The 17,273-nt window shown below is 46.9% G+C and overlaps 1 long non-coding RNA gene across 2 annotated transcripts in view; it reads left to right on the plus strand.

The window, feature by feature from the left end:
* Positions 1-2,483: 2,483 nt before the first annotated feature.
* Positions 2,484-17,273, plus strand: part of LOC129643291 (uncharacterized) — a 50,531-nt gene continuing 35,741 nt past the window's right edge. For both annotated transcript variants that reach the window (XR_008710221.1, XR_008710222.1), the window contains exons 1-2: positions 2,484-4,553; positions 9,977-10,094. This is a non-coding gene — a long non-coding RNA (uncharacterized LOC129643291). The remainder of the gene's footprint in view (positions 4,554-9,976; positions 10,095-17,273) is intronic.

The raw sequence follows: 17,273 nt of genomic DNA on the forward strand, positions 1-17,273 counted from the left end.
GTGCATTGTATACCTGCCTTAATCACACCATTTCATATCACAATGCTAGCATTGTGCTAGTTAAACAAAGATCTAAGTTATGGCTTCCCGTAAACTTAACTGAGCCTTGGACTGATTCTGTATTTCTTTCTGTATTATTGAAAACTGGACTTAGGTGATCTAAGCGCATCATTGGGTGGATTATTGCAGACATCTTAAGCCTTATCTCTATTGTGACTATAGGAACTTTGTCTGGTATGGCTTTACATAATTCCACTCAAAATCATGATTTTATCACTGCTTGGCACAAAGACTCTCATGATCTTTGGACTCGACAAGCTCAAATAGATCAGCAATTACAAACACGAATTAATGAGTTACAAACTATGGTTATCCACTTAGGAGATCAAGTGCAGCAACTGACTTTCCAAACACGTATACATTGTCACTGGAATTTTACTTCTTTTTGTCTGACTAACATGCCCTATAATAGCACTGAATATCCTTGGGATAAAGTTAAAGCGCATTTGCAGGATCTCACAAATAACTCAAGTTTAGACATCAATTTGTTGAAACAACAAGTTGCTAATTTTCAAGTTAAGGTACCTTAGGAATTGTACAGCACTCAATTTTATGATACTTTAACCAAAACCCTATCGTCTCTAGACCCTAGAGCTTGGTTTTCAGGAAGCAACATTTTTATATATGTATTAATCACCCTGCTTTTTCTGTCATTGCTTACAGGATTCAGATGTCTTTACTCAAGACTCCGTGCCTCCCACAATGGAGTCCAACTAGCAGCTGCTGTGCTTAAATTAAAAACAAAAGGAGGATATGTTCGGAAGCCCAGTACAAAATAGCCGGTTGGAGGAAGTCCTTGGGAAAATGGCTAAGGGCCAGAAATACCCCGGCTTGGTGTGCTCGGGCAGAAAATCATCTCCTGCCTTTGGTTATGCCCAGAACCAAGATTTAATAATAAATATTAAGGATGTTGCTTGAGAAAACGGGTTATGTGATAAGCACATGGGTCACTTAGAGCACGCTGTCCTTGAAATATTTTTACCCATTAGGTGTTAACCCTGTACACACTCTGCTGGCTATGTACTCTAAGCTTTTTGTTCCTACTTCTATACAAAAAGGCTTGACTGCAGAAATAAACTTGTCAGTCCTTGCAAGGGACTGTACAAGTGTCATTCTTTCAGGTTTGTCGCTTCCAAGTCCCAGGGAGAAAATCCCCAACAATAGGTAGTTACACTGTTTGCAGTCCATGGATATTACATGGAGTGTGGACATGTATGACATTATATCAGTACACACCTCATTTTATGGAATTGTTGAGTCCAGTCTTTAGCAAGTGACTGTTGAGTGACTGCCATGAGGCAGCTGCTGTGTTAGATACCAGAGTTTCAATGTTGAGAAAAACTTTTAGAATATAATATTAATATATTTATAAAAATATAAATTTTAGAGTATAATTATTGTTAATATTTTATCTAAAAGCTCATATCATATTACATTTTTTAGTTTTTTTTGTTGTTTAGAGGTATTTTCTTGTTGACAAGCTTGTGACAACAATATAGCAATTTTAGCTTATAATAAACCTAAGGACCATGAAAATTTTGTGCTTAATGTTAATGACTCTTAGACATGTCTATAGTAGAGTAGAGAAAAAAAAGTACTAGATATTTAATATTGACTATTTCCCAGTTCACATGAATCTGAAATTCATTTAGGTCAATGTTTTCTTGTATTTCCAAGTGTTTGATTTGTAAGGGCTTCCTTTTCTTGAGACCATTTAAATAAGAACTCAGAACTTGAGCAATATTATTAAAAAACAGAAGACTCACACTGAGACATACATAAATCCAGGCAGACAGACAAGGGATCTTCTAGTTTTCCGCCTGATATTTAAAATATTTCTAGAGCCGCTTTTTTTGGGGGTGGGGGGAGGCGGGTGGTGGCAAGAATACTGGAGTGGGTAGCCATTCCCTTCTCCAGGATATCTTTCTGACCCAGGGATTGCACCCAGGTCTCCCGCATTTTAGGCAGACACTTTACGGTCTGAGCCGCCAGGGAAGTTGTTGAATTCTGTGGCAAGGATTAACTTCAAGCGTTGCCCTAGGCAGGCCTTTGTAACAAGCTAATTGTTTTTAATTGCATATGCAAAAGAACCAGCTTTACAGTTTCCAAGAAAAAAAGAAGTTTCCTTTTTACCAATTTTGTCTGGTTCTATAGAATATCATGACCCTCCTAGGTCGGGTCATCTTTCCTTTCTGTAGTCATAGTTTTATCCCTGAATCATAGATCAGCTGATAAAAAGCTTGGATTGTCTCTGTGGGGTGGATTTGCTTGTCCTTGTGTTTCACCTGGGGCAGTAGCGAGGCCTGCGGGCCTCTCCTGGAAGTTGGTGTGGGGGCGGGGTGCACCAGGAGTATGTGCTGGGGTGGGGGGTGGGGTGGTGCACTGGGAGCGTGTCCAGGGCAGGGGGTCCCAGTTGTGCTCTCAGGGGTCGCCATTGTGGTTGGGAACACCCATTTCATGCGCTCCTGGGTCCCCAGGGATCGGCATCCAGTGAGCGGAGCGGAGAGGTGCAGACAACAGGTAAAGGAACTGGGACTCGGTGGAGCAGGGAACTACATATCCCGCCCTCTCTGTTGGCACAGTTTCGGAGCCCCCAACCTGGCGGTCGTGGAAAGGCCTCGCCTTTGAGGTCAAGGCCTTTACGGCTTTACCCCTTCGCATAAAGCTCAGACCTGTGCAGGTTTTCCCAAGCAGCCTAGTGCCTGCTGGAAGTCCAAGGGATTTATCCTGCCTGGTGATTTCACCTGCAGGGACTTCATAACCCTTACTCTGGCCGGCTGGCCCAGCCCTGCTTCTGCCACTTTGCAGCCCAGCGGGCCCTTGACCACCTGCTGGGATGGGAAAGGGAAGGGTCCACCAGTTGCACCCTAGAAATTTAGTAGGGTGCATGGATTTAAACATGTGGTCACCCAGGCAGAAAAGAAGGGAGAAGGGCACGTTGCTGCCCTTTCATGGTGGAATCTGTGGCTGTCCTGCTGAGAGGGGGCCTTTGCATGGGGACCCTGTGCAATAAGTTTGGTGTTTTGGAATGGAATAATTAGAACGTGTAAAAATTTTAAATTATGTGGTGTTTTAATTAAAAAACAAAAACAAAAAAACAAGCTCCAAGTTTTTTGCAAATTGAGGTCTAAAAATTGAAGGCCTATTTTCCTTCCACTGTGGCATTCTATGAAGAAATGTGCATTTTTTTTTTAAAAGAAAAGAGTCAGAAAAGTGAGGGAAACAGAAAACCCAGAGGTGCCCCTGTAGTTTGGCGAAGGCCTTAGGAGGTCACTTGTAAATGCTGCTGCCTGTTAGGAGGCAGTCTCTTCCTGTGGCTGATGGGCACAGAGCTCTGCAGGCTTGTCCTTTGCATGGATGTTCTTGTTGGTGGAAATCCATCTCAGTGCCATCTCCTGATGTTTAAGAATTTCCCAGACTAGACCCCTAGGCAAATCCCACAGGGCCAGGGGCTCCTTCCTTCATTGTATCTGTCTGTTTGACTGAAAACCAGCAATGACATACTTTTCTTTCAATCTGGTCTCTCATCCAGGCCTTGGAGTAATATTTCCCCTCCCCCTCAATAGACTTGGGTTCCAGGGATGAATTATAGTCAGTTGTCCATGATTTTGCAGATGAGGAAACTGAGAGCCAGAGCGGGTGGAGGACTGTCCAAGGGAGAATGGGATATCCTTCCAGGAACACTGGCTCCTGGGTTTTTAATGAGCTTCCTACCCAGCATGGTCATTAATCAGCAAGTGTTGACATTGAGAATAAACTATTGGTGGGAATGTAAAAGGCTTTTTTTTTAAAGAATGTGCATACCAGCTGTGTATCTAATGGAGTATTTTCATTGTACTCCCCAGCCCTTGGAAAGTGCTGGGCACAGGGCAGATGCTTCATCATTTTTATTGAATAAGTTCAATTTCACATAATTATATCCATAGTGTCAGCAACACTATGAGGTATATTAGAACAGTGATTATCACAGTTGGTACTTCACAGATCAGTAAAGAAATAAAACATTTTATTAGGAAGACTGTAAGAGAATTGCTAAGTTTTAAGTTTATCCCACAAGGATATTTAAAAAAAAAATGAAACAAATCTCTCCCTTTATCACCAAGGCTATCAGAGGTCTGTTGAGGACCCCATGCAAGGGAGGTTCTACCTCTTGGGACACCCCTGCTTCAGCATCTCCCTAAACCAGCAACCTGGGACAGTCAAGTACACTTGAAGTTCTTTCCTTGACCTCGGGAGTCTTTTTGGAAGACAATTTTTTGACAGACAGGGCTGGGGGAAGGTTTTGGGATGTTTCAAGTGCAGTTCATTTATTGTGCACTCTATTTCTATTTTTGTTCCCTGATGGCTCCATTGGTAAAGAGTCTGCCCGCAGTGCAGGAGACTGGTGTTCAGTCCCTGGGACGGGAAGATCTCCTGGAGAAGGAAACGACAGCTCACTCCAGTATTCTTGCCTGAAGGATTCAATGGACTGAGGAGCCTTGTGGGCTACAAAGGTTTGGACATGGCTGAGTGACCAAACACTTATTTCTAGTATGATTTCATCAGCTCCACCTCAGATCAGCAGGCATTAGATCCTAGAGGTTGGGGGCCCCTGCTTTAGTTCCCTCTTTCATCTTCTATACAGCTCCAGCCTGCTTCCTCCCCCCTTCCACCTGCAGAACTACCTATCGGGCTTCTCTGAGTGTGACTAAGAGTCTCCTTCCCTCACTTCCTTTCCTCTGAGTCCCTTCTCCTAACTGGGTTTCCCTGATCTCCATTTAGGCACTTTTGCCCCAGGTAGTGCTAGTGGTAAAGAACCTCCCTGCAAATGCAGGAATCCGATCCCTGGATTGGGAAGATCCCCTGGAGGAGGGCATGGCATCCCACTCCAGTATTCTTGCCTGGAAAATTCCCATAGACAGAGGAGCCTGGCAGGCTCTGACAGTCAGACGTGACTGAAGCGACTTAGCACAGCATACTAGAGGACCTTAGAACTGCAGACTCAAGTGATGGTTCTGGCTCTTTGGAGTCCCTTGTCATTCCACGTATATGTTAGGGTCAGCTTGTGTATTACTTCCTGAAGGCCCCGAGAAGGTAACAGGCAGGAAGGCTGGGGGTCTTCAGACAGAGGGAATAGGCTGCAAGTGTCGGACGTTTTTTTCTCTCTCTTGAGCAGCTGGAGGAAACAAACTAGTGTTACATTTTTTCCCCTTCTCCATACAAATTTAAAGGAGGTTTCTCTGAAAAATCTGTGTTGCCCCGACGACACCTGGCTCCACTTGAACTTAACTTTTCTCAAACCTTGAGCTAAGCAATGCATTTTTTTCATAAGGAAATGTTTGTCTTAAGCTAAGTTAATATACTATGTATTTCTGCTAGACTCTGTCTTTGGGTCGGTTCCCCCTAAAGGCTCAGAACTGATTTGACAAACCAGTATGTCTTACTCATACCTGGTTCTCCTAATCTATGTTAATGAAACGATATATTTGCCTGGAAATCTGCCTTTCTTCAAGATTCATGTCAATCATTTTATGGCCCAGGATGACTCACCTGCTGCCAATGTTATCTCAATGCATGTTGCAGGTGAGGGGCGTGGTGCCATTCTCTGAGACATTGCCTTTCTTTCCTTAGCAGACTGCTAGTGGCTGTATAATATCTGGCTAAAGACCAGCAGGGGGTACTCTTACTGTCCCCGTCTGAAGTCTATGTCAGCAGCTTTCTCTATCTCTTTTATACTTTAATAAAACTTTATTACACAAAAGCTCTGAGTGATCAAGTCATATTGGATCTGCATTTCAGATTGAAGATGAAATACCATGGTATTGCCGTCTTAAGTCTTTCCATCACTATGGGATATCTGTATATGTATTCAGAATATTTTTTCAGCAATTGTGTATAATTTCCAGTGTGCCAGTCTTGTCATCCTCGTTATATACATGGCAAATATTTTATTAATGTTGACATTATTGAAAGGGAATTGTTTTTTTTTTTTTAATTCCTTTTCAGATTATTGTTTGCTAGCTTGTGGAGATAAAACTGTGTAATCATTCATTTTTATCAGTTTGGACAGCTTGATAGTTGTCTTTACTTTCTTTACTTTCTCATACTTTAAAATTATCCTGGTTCATATATGTACTGCCTCACCCCTAATCTCAGTCATTTATTCAGAGAACTTCTGTCCTTTTATTTTTTTTTTCAACATTGAATTATTTTTGACTATTCTGTGTCTTTGTTGCTAGATGTCTAGTTGTAGTGAGCAGAGGCTGCCCTGTAGTTGCCGTGCCATGGCTTCTCATTGCAGCAGTTTCCCTGGTTGCAGAACTTGGGCTCTGGAGCATGCAAGTACTTCAATAGTTTTACAGGGGCTTCGTTGCCCCTGGGCATGTGGAATATTCTAGCACCAGGGAGTGAACCCATGTTCCCTGCATTGGTAGGCAGATCCTTTACCACTGGACCACCAGGGACATTTCCTGTTCCATTTCATTAGAGAATGATATGCAAAACATACATGTAGGAGCTAAATATGCCCAGCTGACAATACTCGGAAATATATACATATATTCCAGCTTACCTTTATTCAGTTAAAGGTAATTTGTGATGATGTATCCACGGATCTTGTAAACTTTCCTTTTGTTTCTCCGTAACTTCCCATTACAATGGTAAGATACCTGGCTTCCACCACTTGTCACGTATAGAATTCAGTGCTTGTCCCATGTGGTTACTGAAAAAAACTGTCAGACTGTCTTCCAAAGGGGGCTGTGCATGCATCCCACCAGTATCCTGAGTATGTTTCTGTAGGATAGTTTACTATCAGTATACCCTCCGTGGCCAGGTGTCCATTTCATTCTTTACCAATTATGAATGGGCTTGTTTGCTCTAATGTTTTTGGACAATTTGAGTACAGATTCTTTGTCAGATATGCATTTTTTAAGGAAAACAATTGTATTTATTTTTGGCTGTGTTGGGTCTTCGTGTGTGGGCTTTTCCCTAGTTCGGGTGAGCGTGGGCCATAGCTAGTGGTGTGCGGGCTTCTCACTGCAGTGGCTCCACTTGTTGTGGGGCACAGGCTCACGGGCTTCAGTGGTTGCAGTATGTGAGCTCAGCATTGTGTCTTCCAGGATCTAGAGCACAGGCTCGGCAGTTGTGGCACATGGGCGCCATAGCATGTGGGATCTTCCCATAGCAGGGATCACACCTACCTCTCCAGCACTGGCAAGTGGATTCTTTACCACGGAGCCACCAGGGAAGCCCTCAGGCTTATTTTTGATTCTAGTTTTCCACACATGTACCCGGTGAGAGAGGCCAGGATAAAGAGGCCTAGCCACTGGGAGTTCTCAGCCACAGGTCTGGCTGTGCCATCCAAAGCTCTGGGGCCTTTGGTGAGCGCCTGAGCTTCCCTGGGACTGTTTCCTCCCCTCAGAAATGCCCTGATGTTGGACTGTAGCCCACCAAGCTCCTCTGTCTCTGGGATTTCTGAAGCCAGAATACTGGAGGGGGTGCCATTGCCTTCTCTACAAGGTAGCATTTGGAAGATATTTTCTCCTGGATTGTGGTTTTGATGAAGGAAGGGGGATCCCTTCCAAGGCTTGAGAGTGGATTCTTATCTGACACTTTGAAATGAATTGGCTGAGGAGAGGAGTACCATCCAAGCAAGAGACTTCATTGGGAAGGGCTGCCGGGGCAGAGGGTGAGGGAAACAGAGAGAACTGCTCTGCCACGTGGCTCACCGTCTCAGGGTTTATGGTCATTGTGTTAGTTTCTGGTTTGTCTCTTGCCAGTCATTCTGAATCGGGATCCTTCCTGGGGGCACACGCATCACTCAGCTGAGATGGATTCCAGCGAGGAGGATCCTGGGAAGTTGCTAGGACCTCTGGACTGCAGTCTCCCATCTCTTTTTGACCTCTTCAGAATCCTGGTTGGTGGTAGTTTGTTAGTTCCTTGTTCCTTACCAGGACCCCCTGTTGTAAGATGACTCCTGCAAGTGTTTTCTCTTCTCTGTTGCCTGGCAAGGGTGGGTGGTCAGTGGTTCATTTAACAGTTTGTCTTTTGGTTCTCTCGAATAAGGTCCTTCACAGAGTAAATTTATAAAATTGTAAAAGTCAATGTTTTAAATAATTTATATTCCTAATTTGGTAAGTTGGCTTTTTTGTTGTGTGTTAGATAGAACTCATCACCAGACCCAAGGTCATGTAGATCTTTTGTTGTTTTCTCAAATTGTATAGTTTTTTAAATTGAATTATGGTGTTAGTTGCAAAGTTTGTGCTTCTGTTCATTTCACATGAATTAACCATAGGTGTACATGTGTTCCCTCACTCTTGAATCTCCCTCCCACATCCCATCCATCCCCACCTCTCTAGGTTATTACAGAGCCCCAGTTTGAGTTTCCTGAATCATACAGCAAATCCCCACTGGTTGTCTATTTACAAATGTTGGTGTACATGCATCCATGCTGCTCTCTCCTTTCATCTCACCCTCTCCTTCTTGTTCCCCACCCTTGTCCTAAGTCTGTTCTCTATGTCTGCATCTCCGTTGCTGCTATGTGAACAGAGTCGTCAGACCCATCCTTCTCGATTCCATGTTTTTCTCTTTCTGACTGACTTCCCTGTTTAATATGCTCTAGGTTCATCCCCTTCATTCGAACTGACTCAAATGTGTTCCTTTATATGGCTGTATTCCATACAGGCTCTGATTGTTCCTTAGCCATGTTTTGAGGAGGGTCATGGAGCTATTTTGCTCCATTTCAGTTTGGGCTTCCAGTCTGAGTGCTCACAGCAGAGCTGCTTCTGGGTGAGCCCTCTGAAGTCTGTGAGCGCAGGGCTGCCCGCTCTTCTCTGGCAGCCCACAACCCCCTCTGACCCGCAGGCGCCGGATGCTTTGCCTTCAGACTGGGCTCGGTGACCAGCTGGCGGGAGCTTTGTCTCTTCAGGGCTGTCAGGGCTCGGGCTCCTGGGTAATGGGGCTGCCTCCTGGCTGAGAGGAGCGGGGTTGCCTCAGTGCCCACCAGCAGGGAGGTGCTGCAAGAGGGACAAATGAGGACGAAGTAGACGTTTCCTATGTCTAGCTGAGTGCTGACAGGAGGTCTGTCTCAAGACTGAGGGGGGTGGGAAAAGATCTCCATGTGCAAAATGGCGGGTTTTCAGTTCAATTTCTGTTAGATGATCTAGAGGATGACCTTCACTGATGTTCTTCCAAGTAGGTGGCCAGTTTTCCTGCCACTGTTTCTTAAGAAGACTGTCCTTTCCTCTTCACTTGTTCCTGGTTTGATTTTCATGAAGTGACCACGTACATGTGGGTTCATTCCTGGGCTCTCTATTCTTTTCTGTAGTCCATGTGTCTGTGTTCCTGCCAGTTCCTTGCAGTGGTGGTTACTACAGGTCCCTGATGTAGTTTGAAGTCGGAGAGGAAGATGTCTCCAGCTGCGTTCTTCTTTCTCAGAGTCTTCTTGGCCGTTTAAGGTCCTGTTCAATAGTAGCAGCCTAATATTAGGAATATTTCTTTTTCTGTGAAAAAGGCCATTTAATATTATTTTGTGATTGCAGTCAATGTATTTGTTGATGGCTTTGATTGGAATGGACATTTTAATTCCTCGTTGTTCCAGTGTGTGAGCGTGGAATAGTTTTCTGTTTATTTGACTTTGGTTTCTTTATCAGTGCTTTCTAGCTTTCTAACTACTGGTCTTTTATGTCCTTGATTAAGTTTGTTGCTAGATGTTTTATTCTTTTGGATGCAATTATAAGTGGGATTTTCTTAATTTTTGTTTCTGATTGTTATTAGTGTATAGAAACGCAAGTAATTTTTGTATATTGATTGGGATTGTAAGTTGTAGTATTTTATATGATTTTGATCGGAAATCATTCAACTTTACTGAATGTAGTCTAACAGCTTTGTGAAGTTAGGGGGAAAATTTTATTTGTAAAATCTGTTTCTCCTGCAATAGGTCATCCAGAGGACCCAAGGCATGGTGGTTACTAATAGACTTCCCACAGTACTTCTTCATTCCATGTAGACTCCTTCAAAGGCAGTGAGCATCACAGCTTCCCTTGAACTTCGTCTGGGTAAGTCTTGACCTCTATAGGAAAGTTTCATGCCTGTCTAATCTGATTTTCTTTTATGGTATTGACTTGTTTGTTTTGAGACATAATTTACTTTCTGGGAATTTAAAATGTACAGAAAACACCTAGCAATGGGAAAAAGTGCTCTCATTTGCCACATCATCTAAAATACTCTATGTGTTTTATCCAAAATGGGTGCATTCTCCTGCAAAACCTGCACATAATCTCCAAAATCAGGGAAATCATATGGTTTCTACAGTATAATGTAACCCACAGTCCCACTTCCATTTCAGCAATTGTTAAATTGTATGAATATATCTTTTCTTCCCATCCTTTTTTTTTTTTTTTAAAGAGTGTTACTGAGATTTTCAGTGATTTGGACAAACCTGATGGATTTAAAGCAGACATGGTGAATATGGGATCTGTGTGGCCTTTTCTATATGGATATTTTTCACTGAAGATGGTTTTAATGCTTATTCATGTTTATTCATGATACTCAGGGTTCCATTTGAATCGGTGCAGGGGCATTAGGCCTTATCTCGAGTGGATATGGAAACCGGTGTCTTTGGCATTGTGGAATGACCCACGAGGGTTCCTGTCGAGTTTCAATGTGAGACCAGCCTCCTCTTGAGGTGTGACGGGAATGTCGGGATTCCTTTTCAGACAAAGCAGGGGAATCGACCCTTATCTTAAGACGAGGAGAGGCAAAGGGGCAGAGATTGAGGTGTGCCAGGAAACTGGGTGTTCCTCTCCAGTGAGGACGGGTATGTCGGGGAACTTCTGGAGTTGCATAAAGGGTGTCGAGTACCGTTTCGCGTTTCAAGAGGGAACATGGGATTTCTCTCAAGATGATGCAGTGGGAAAGGGCCTCATCTCGCATTGAGGGGAGAATCCCGTGGTTTCCCTCGAGGCTTGGCGGGAAGTTTTGGGTTTCTATCAAGTTGTGACATGGACCTCAGGGTCCCGCTCGTATTACCTCAGGGAAGTCAGGTCTCATTTCGAGTTGTGACGGGCACCACGGGATTCCTCGTAAGTCACTGCAGGGGAAATAGGCCTCATCTAGACTTGTGTCCAGAAACTCCGTGTTCCTCTCCAGTGGCGACAGGGATCTTGGGTTCACCTGGTGAGTCAGGCCTCATCTCGAGTTGAAGCAAAGCACTCTGCTCTGCTCTCCAGTTGTGACAGGTATCTCCTGGAGCCCTTTGAGTGGCCTAAAGGGAGTCAAGCTTACTATGGAGTTTTGAGAGGGAACTCGGGATTGCTCATTAGGCCCTGGAGGAAAAGAAGAGCCTCATTTGGCAGTGACGCGGGAATCTCGTGGATTTTCTTGATTTGTGGTGGAAGTTTGGGGTTTCTCTTGAGTTATGATGAGGAGATCAGGAAGCCTCTCGTGTTGCCCCAGGGAATTCCAGTCCCCATTCCAGTTGCGGGGGAAGCGTGGGATTGCTCTTCAGTCATGGCAGGAGAATTGGGCCTCAATTCACGTTGAAGGGGGAATCTCAAGGTGTTTCCCGATTTGTGGCAGGAAACTTTGGGTTCCCTCGAGTTGTGACGGTGACCTCAGGAAGCTTCTCATGGTGCCTATGAGAAGTCAGGAATCCTTTTGAGTTGTGAGGGGCCTCTCGGGATTCCTCTGGGGTCGGTGCAATGGAAGAGGGCCTCATCTCCAGTTGAGGCGGGAACCTCAGGGTTCCTCGCCTGTTTTGACGTGGATCTTGGGTTGTGTCTGCAGTTTCAAACAGGGAGTCAGGTCTCGACTTGTGTTGAGGCATGAAACTCTGCTTTCCTCTCTAGCTGTAAAAGATGTTTCAGGCCTCCAGTTGAGTTGAATTAGGGACCTGGGGCTTTTCTCGAATTTGAAACCAGGGTATCAGTCCTCCCTTCATGTTGTGAGTTGATTCTTGGGGTTCCATTTGAATCAGTGCAATGGAATCAGGCCTTATCTCGAGTGGATGGGGAAATCCATGTCTCTCGAATTGTGGCAAGACCCCCGGGTTCCTCTCCAGTTTCAAGTTGAGACCGGCCTCCTCTTGAGGGGCGACGGGGACATTGGCATTCCTTTCCAGACGAAGCAGGGGAATCGACCCTCATCTCGAGTTGAGGAGGGGAAAACCGGGCTCTTCTTGAGTTGTGGCAGGACTTAGCATTCCTTTCGAGTGGGGACGGGTATCTAGGGAAGCTTCTGGGGTTTCATAAAGGGTGTCAAGTTCCCTTTTGAGTTCCAAGAGGGAACGTGGGATTTCATGGGAAACGCTGCAGCGTAAAAGGGCCTCATCTCACATGGAGGGGAAAATTTCGTGATTTTTGTGGAGGTGTGGCGGGAAGCTAAGGGTTCCTCTCGAGTTGTATGGGGACCTGGGGAACCCGCTCGTGTTTCCTCAGGGAAATCAGATCTGCTTTCGAGTTGCTAGGGGGACCTCGGGATTCCTCTTGAGTCTCTGCAGGGATGAGTAGGGCTTCATCTCGAGTTGAGGCGGAAACCTCAGGGTTCCTCTCCATTTCTGACATCGATCTCAGGGTTTCTGTGGAGTTTGAACAGGAGAGGCAGGTCTCGTCTTGTGTAGAGGCATGGAACTCGGCTTGCCTCTCAAGTTGTAAATGGGGTGTCAGGCCTCTTGTCGAGTTGGATTTAGAGCCTGCAGCTTTTTCTGGAGGAGGCAATGTCAGTGCCCTTTCGTGTTGTGAATCGATACTCGTGGTTCCATTCAAATCGGTGCAGGGGCATCAGGCCATATCTCGAGTGGATAGGGAAATTGGTGTCTTTGGCATTGTGGCACGACCCATGAGGGTTCCTGTCGAGTTTCAATGTGAGACCGACCTCCTCTTGAGGTGCGACAGGAACATCGGGATTCCTTTCCAGACAAAGCAGGGGAATTGACCCTCATCTCGAGATGAGGAGGGGCAAAGGGGCTCAGATTGAGGTGTGCCGGGAAACTGGGTGTTCCGCTCGCGCGGGGACGGGTATGTCGGGGAACTTCTGGAGTTGCATAAAGGATGTCGAGTACCATTTCGCGTTTCAAGAGGGAACGTGGGATTTCTCATGAGACGCTGCTGTGGGAAAGGGCTTCATCTCGCATTGAGGGGAGAATCCTGTGGTTTTCCTCGAGGCTTGGCGGGAAGTTTGGGATTCCTCTCAAGTTGTGACATGGACCTCAGGGTCCCGCTCGTATTACCTCAGGGAACTCATTTCGAGTTGTGATGGGCACCTCGGGATTCATTGCAAATCACTGCAGGGGAAATAGGCCTGATCTAGACTTGTGTCCAGAAACTCTGTGTTCCTCTCCAATGGTGACAGGGATCTCAGAGTTGCATTCAAGGTTCACCTGGTGAGTCAGGACTCGTCTGGAGTTGAAGCAAAGCATTCTGCTCTGCTCTCCAGTTGTGATAGGTATCTCCTGGGGCCCTTTGAGTGGGCTAAATGGAGTCAAGCCTCCTCTCGAATTTTGAGAGGGAACTCAGGATTTCACTCGAGGTGTTGCAGGAGAAAAGGGCCTCATCTCGCATTGACTGGGGAATCTCGTGGTTTGTCTCGAGTTGCAGCGGGAGGCTTGGGGTTCCTCTGCAGGTACCACTGGGAGATCAGGAAGCCTCTCGTGTTGCCTGAGGGAAGTCAAGTCTCCATTCGAGTTGCGAGGGTGAGCGCGGGAGTGCTCTGGAGTCAAGGCAGGTAAAGTAGGCCTCAATTCGCATGGAAGGGGAAATCTCAAGGTGTTTCTCGAGTTGCGGCAGGAAGTGTGGGTTCCTTTGAGTTGCCACGGGGACCTGAGGGAGCCTCTCATGTTGTCTCTGGGAAGTCAGGAATCCTTTCGAGGTGTGAGGGGCCTTTCAGGATTCCTCTTGAGTTGGTGCAGGGGACTAGGGCCTCATCTCGAGTTGAGGTGGGAAACTCAGGGTTCCTCTCCAGCTCTGACAGGGATCTCGGGGTTCCTACAGAGACTCCCCTGGGGAGTCAGACATCGTCTCGTGTTAGACCATGGAACTCCACTTCCCTCTTGAGGTGGAAAAGGGATGTCAGGGCTCCTGTCAAGTTGAGGTAGGGATCAGGATTTATTTCTAGAGGCGCCCCAGGGCTCTCAGTCAACCCTTCATGTCGTGAGTTGATCCTCAGGGTGATATTCGAGTCATTGCAGGGAAATGAGGCCTTATCTTGAGTGGACGGGGACATCGGGGTCTTTTCGAACAGTGGTACAACCCCTGGAGTTCGTCTCGGGTTTCAAGGTGAGACAGGCTTCCTCCTGAGATGCAACGGGAATGTTGGTATTCCTTTGCAGATGAAGCAGGGCAATGGAACCTCATCTCGAGATGAGGACGGGAAACCGGGGATCTTCTTGAGTTGTTGCGGGAAACTCAGTGTTCCTCTCTGGTGGTGATGGGTATGTCGGGGAACTTCTTGAGTTACCTAAAGGGTGTCAAGTACCCTTTCGCGACTAAAGAGGAAAGGTGGGATATCTCTCGAGACCCTGCAGTGGAAAGGGTCCTCATCTCGTGTTGAGGGGAGAATATCCTGGGCTTTCTCCAGTTCGGTTAGGAAACTTGGGGTTCCTCTCGAGTTGTGATGGGGACCTCAAACCTGCGTGTGTTGCCTTAGGAAAGGCAAGTCTCCATTCGAGTTGCGAGGGGCCTCTCAGGATTCCTCTCCAGTCGGTGTAGGGGCATACGACCTCATCTCGAGTTGAGGTCACAACCTCAGGGTTCCTCTCCAGTTCTGACATGGATCTTGGGGTTCCTATGGAGTTTCAACAGGGAAGTCAGGCCTCGTCTCATGTGGAGACATGGAACTCCGCTTCTCTCTCGAGGTGTAAAAGAGGTGTCAGGCTTCCTGTCGAGTGGACATAGGGGTCTGGGGCTATTTCTTGGGGTGTCACCCAGCTGTCACACCTCCCTTCGTATTTTGAGTCTTTCCTTGGGGTTCCAGTCGAGTCAGCGCAGGGAATGACGCTTATCTGGAATGGCGGGGGAAATCGGGGTCTTTATGAATTGAGGCACGACTCCTGGGGATGCGCTCGAGTTTCAAGGGGAGACGGCCTCCTCTTGAGGGCAACGGCAACATCGGGATTCCTTTCACAACGAAGCAGAAGAATCGACCCTCATCTCGAGTTGAGGAGGGGTCTAATGAGGCTCTTCTTGAGCTCTGGTGTGAAACTCGGTGTATTCTCGAGTGGGGACAGGAATCTCAGCAATCAGCCTGAGTTGCAAGGGTGTCAGGTACCCTTTCACATTTCAAGAGGAAACAGGGGTTTCTCTCGTGTCACTGCTCTGGAAAAGGGCCTCATCTCGTGTTGAGGAGAGAATCTTGTGGTTTTTCTCAAGTTGTGGCGGGATGCTTAGGGTTCCTCTCGAATTGTGACGGGGACCTCAGGGACCCGCTTGTGTTGCCTCAGAGAAGTCAGGTCTCTGTTCGAGTTGCGAGGGGCACGTGGGGATTCCTCTCGAGTCGCTGCCCACGAATAGGGCCATGTCTAGAATTCAGTTGGGAAACTCAATGTTCCTCTCGCGCGGCATCAGGGATCTCGGGCTTCCTATCAAGGTTCAACTAGGGAGTCAGGACTCATCTGGTATTGAGGCATGGAACTCTGCATTCCTCTCGAGTTGTCAAAGGGGTGTCAGGCCTCTGGTTGAGTTTAGGCGGGGAATTTGAGCTTTTTCAAGAGAATAGGTAGGGCCGACAGGCCTCCCATCCTGCTGTGAGGGGATACTTGGTGTTCTGTTGGAACCAGTGTAGGGGAATCAGGACTTTTCTGGAGCTGAAGGGGACTTGGCATCCTTTTTCCTTGCAGCAGGATCTGTGGGGTTCCACTAGAGATTCAATTGGTGACACAGGCCTCCTTTTGTGGTGCTAGGGGAAGTTGGGATTCCTCTTGAGTTGAAGCAGGGAATGGGACCTCATCTCCAGAGGAGGTGGGACATACGGGGCTCTTCTTGTGTTGTGGCGGGAACATCGGCTTTCATCACGAGTTGTGACGGGGATCTTTGGGCCCACTTGAATTGCATGAAGGGTGTCAAGCCTCCTCTTGAGTTTTGAGAGGGAACTCGGGATTGCTCTCGAGGCGCTGCAGGAGAAAAGGGCCTCATCTCGCACTGACGGAGGAATCTTGTGGTTTGTCTAAGTTGTGGCAGGAGGCTTGGGGTTCCTCTGCAGGTACCACCGGGAGCTCAAGGAGCCTCTCGTGTTGCCTCAGGGAAGTCAAGTCTCCATTTGAGTTGCGAGGGCCATCGCAGGAGTGCTCTAGAGTCACGGCAGGGGAATCAGGCCTCAATTCGCATGGAAGGCTTCATCTCGAGTTGAGACCGGAAACTCAGCTCTGACAGGGATCTCGGGGTCCCTATGGCGATTCCACTGGGGAGTCAGACATTGTCTTGTGTTGGGGCATGGAATTCCCTTCCCTCTTGAGGTGAAAAAGGGTTGTCAAGCCTCCTGTCAAGTTGAGGTAGGGATCAGGGGCTATTACTAGAGGCGCCACAGGGCTTTCAGTCCTCCCTTCGTGTCATGTGTTGATACTCTGGGTGACATTCGAGTCGTTGCAGGGGAAGGAGGCCTTATCTCGAGGGAACAGGGACATCAGGGTCTTTTTGAACAGTGGCAGGACCCCTGGATTTCGTCTTGAGTTTCAAGGTGAGACTGGCCTCCTCCTGAAGTGTGATGGGAACATCGGGATTCCTTTACAGATGAAGCAGGGAATTGGACCCTCATCTCGAGATGAGGAGGGGAAACTGGGGCTCTTCTTGAGTTGTGGTGGGAAAATCGCTGTTACTCTCGAATGCAGACGGGTATGTCGGGGAACTTCTTGAGTTGCCTTAAAGGTGTCAAGTACCCTTTTGAGGCTCAAGAGGGAAGGTAGGATTTCTCTTGAGACACTGTAGTAGAAAGGGCCCTCATCGCATTGAGGGGAGAATCTCCTGGGGTTTCTCGAGTCACAGAAGGAAACTTGGAATTCCTCTCGAGTTGCGACGGGGACCTCACACCCGCTCGTGTTGCCTCAGGAAAGTCAAGTCTCCATTCAATTTGTGATGGGCCTCTCGGGATTCCTCTCCAGTCGGTGCAGGGGCATAGGACCTCATCTCGTTTTGAGGCTGGAACATCAGGATTCCTCTCCAGTTCTGACATAGATCTCGGGGTTCCTATGGAGTTTGAACAGGGGAGTCAAGCCTCGTCTCGTGTGGAGACATGGAACTCCATTTCCC

Source organism: Bubalus kerabau, chromosome 2 (genome assembly GCF_029407905.1).
Source record: "Bubalus kerabau isolate K-KA32 ecotype Philippines breed swamp buffalo chromosome 2, PCC_UOA_SB_1v2, whole genome shotgun sequence".
Lineage (NCBI taxonomy): Eukaryota > Metazoa > Chordata > Mammalia > Artiodactyla > Bovidae > Bubalus > Bubalus kerabau.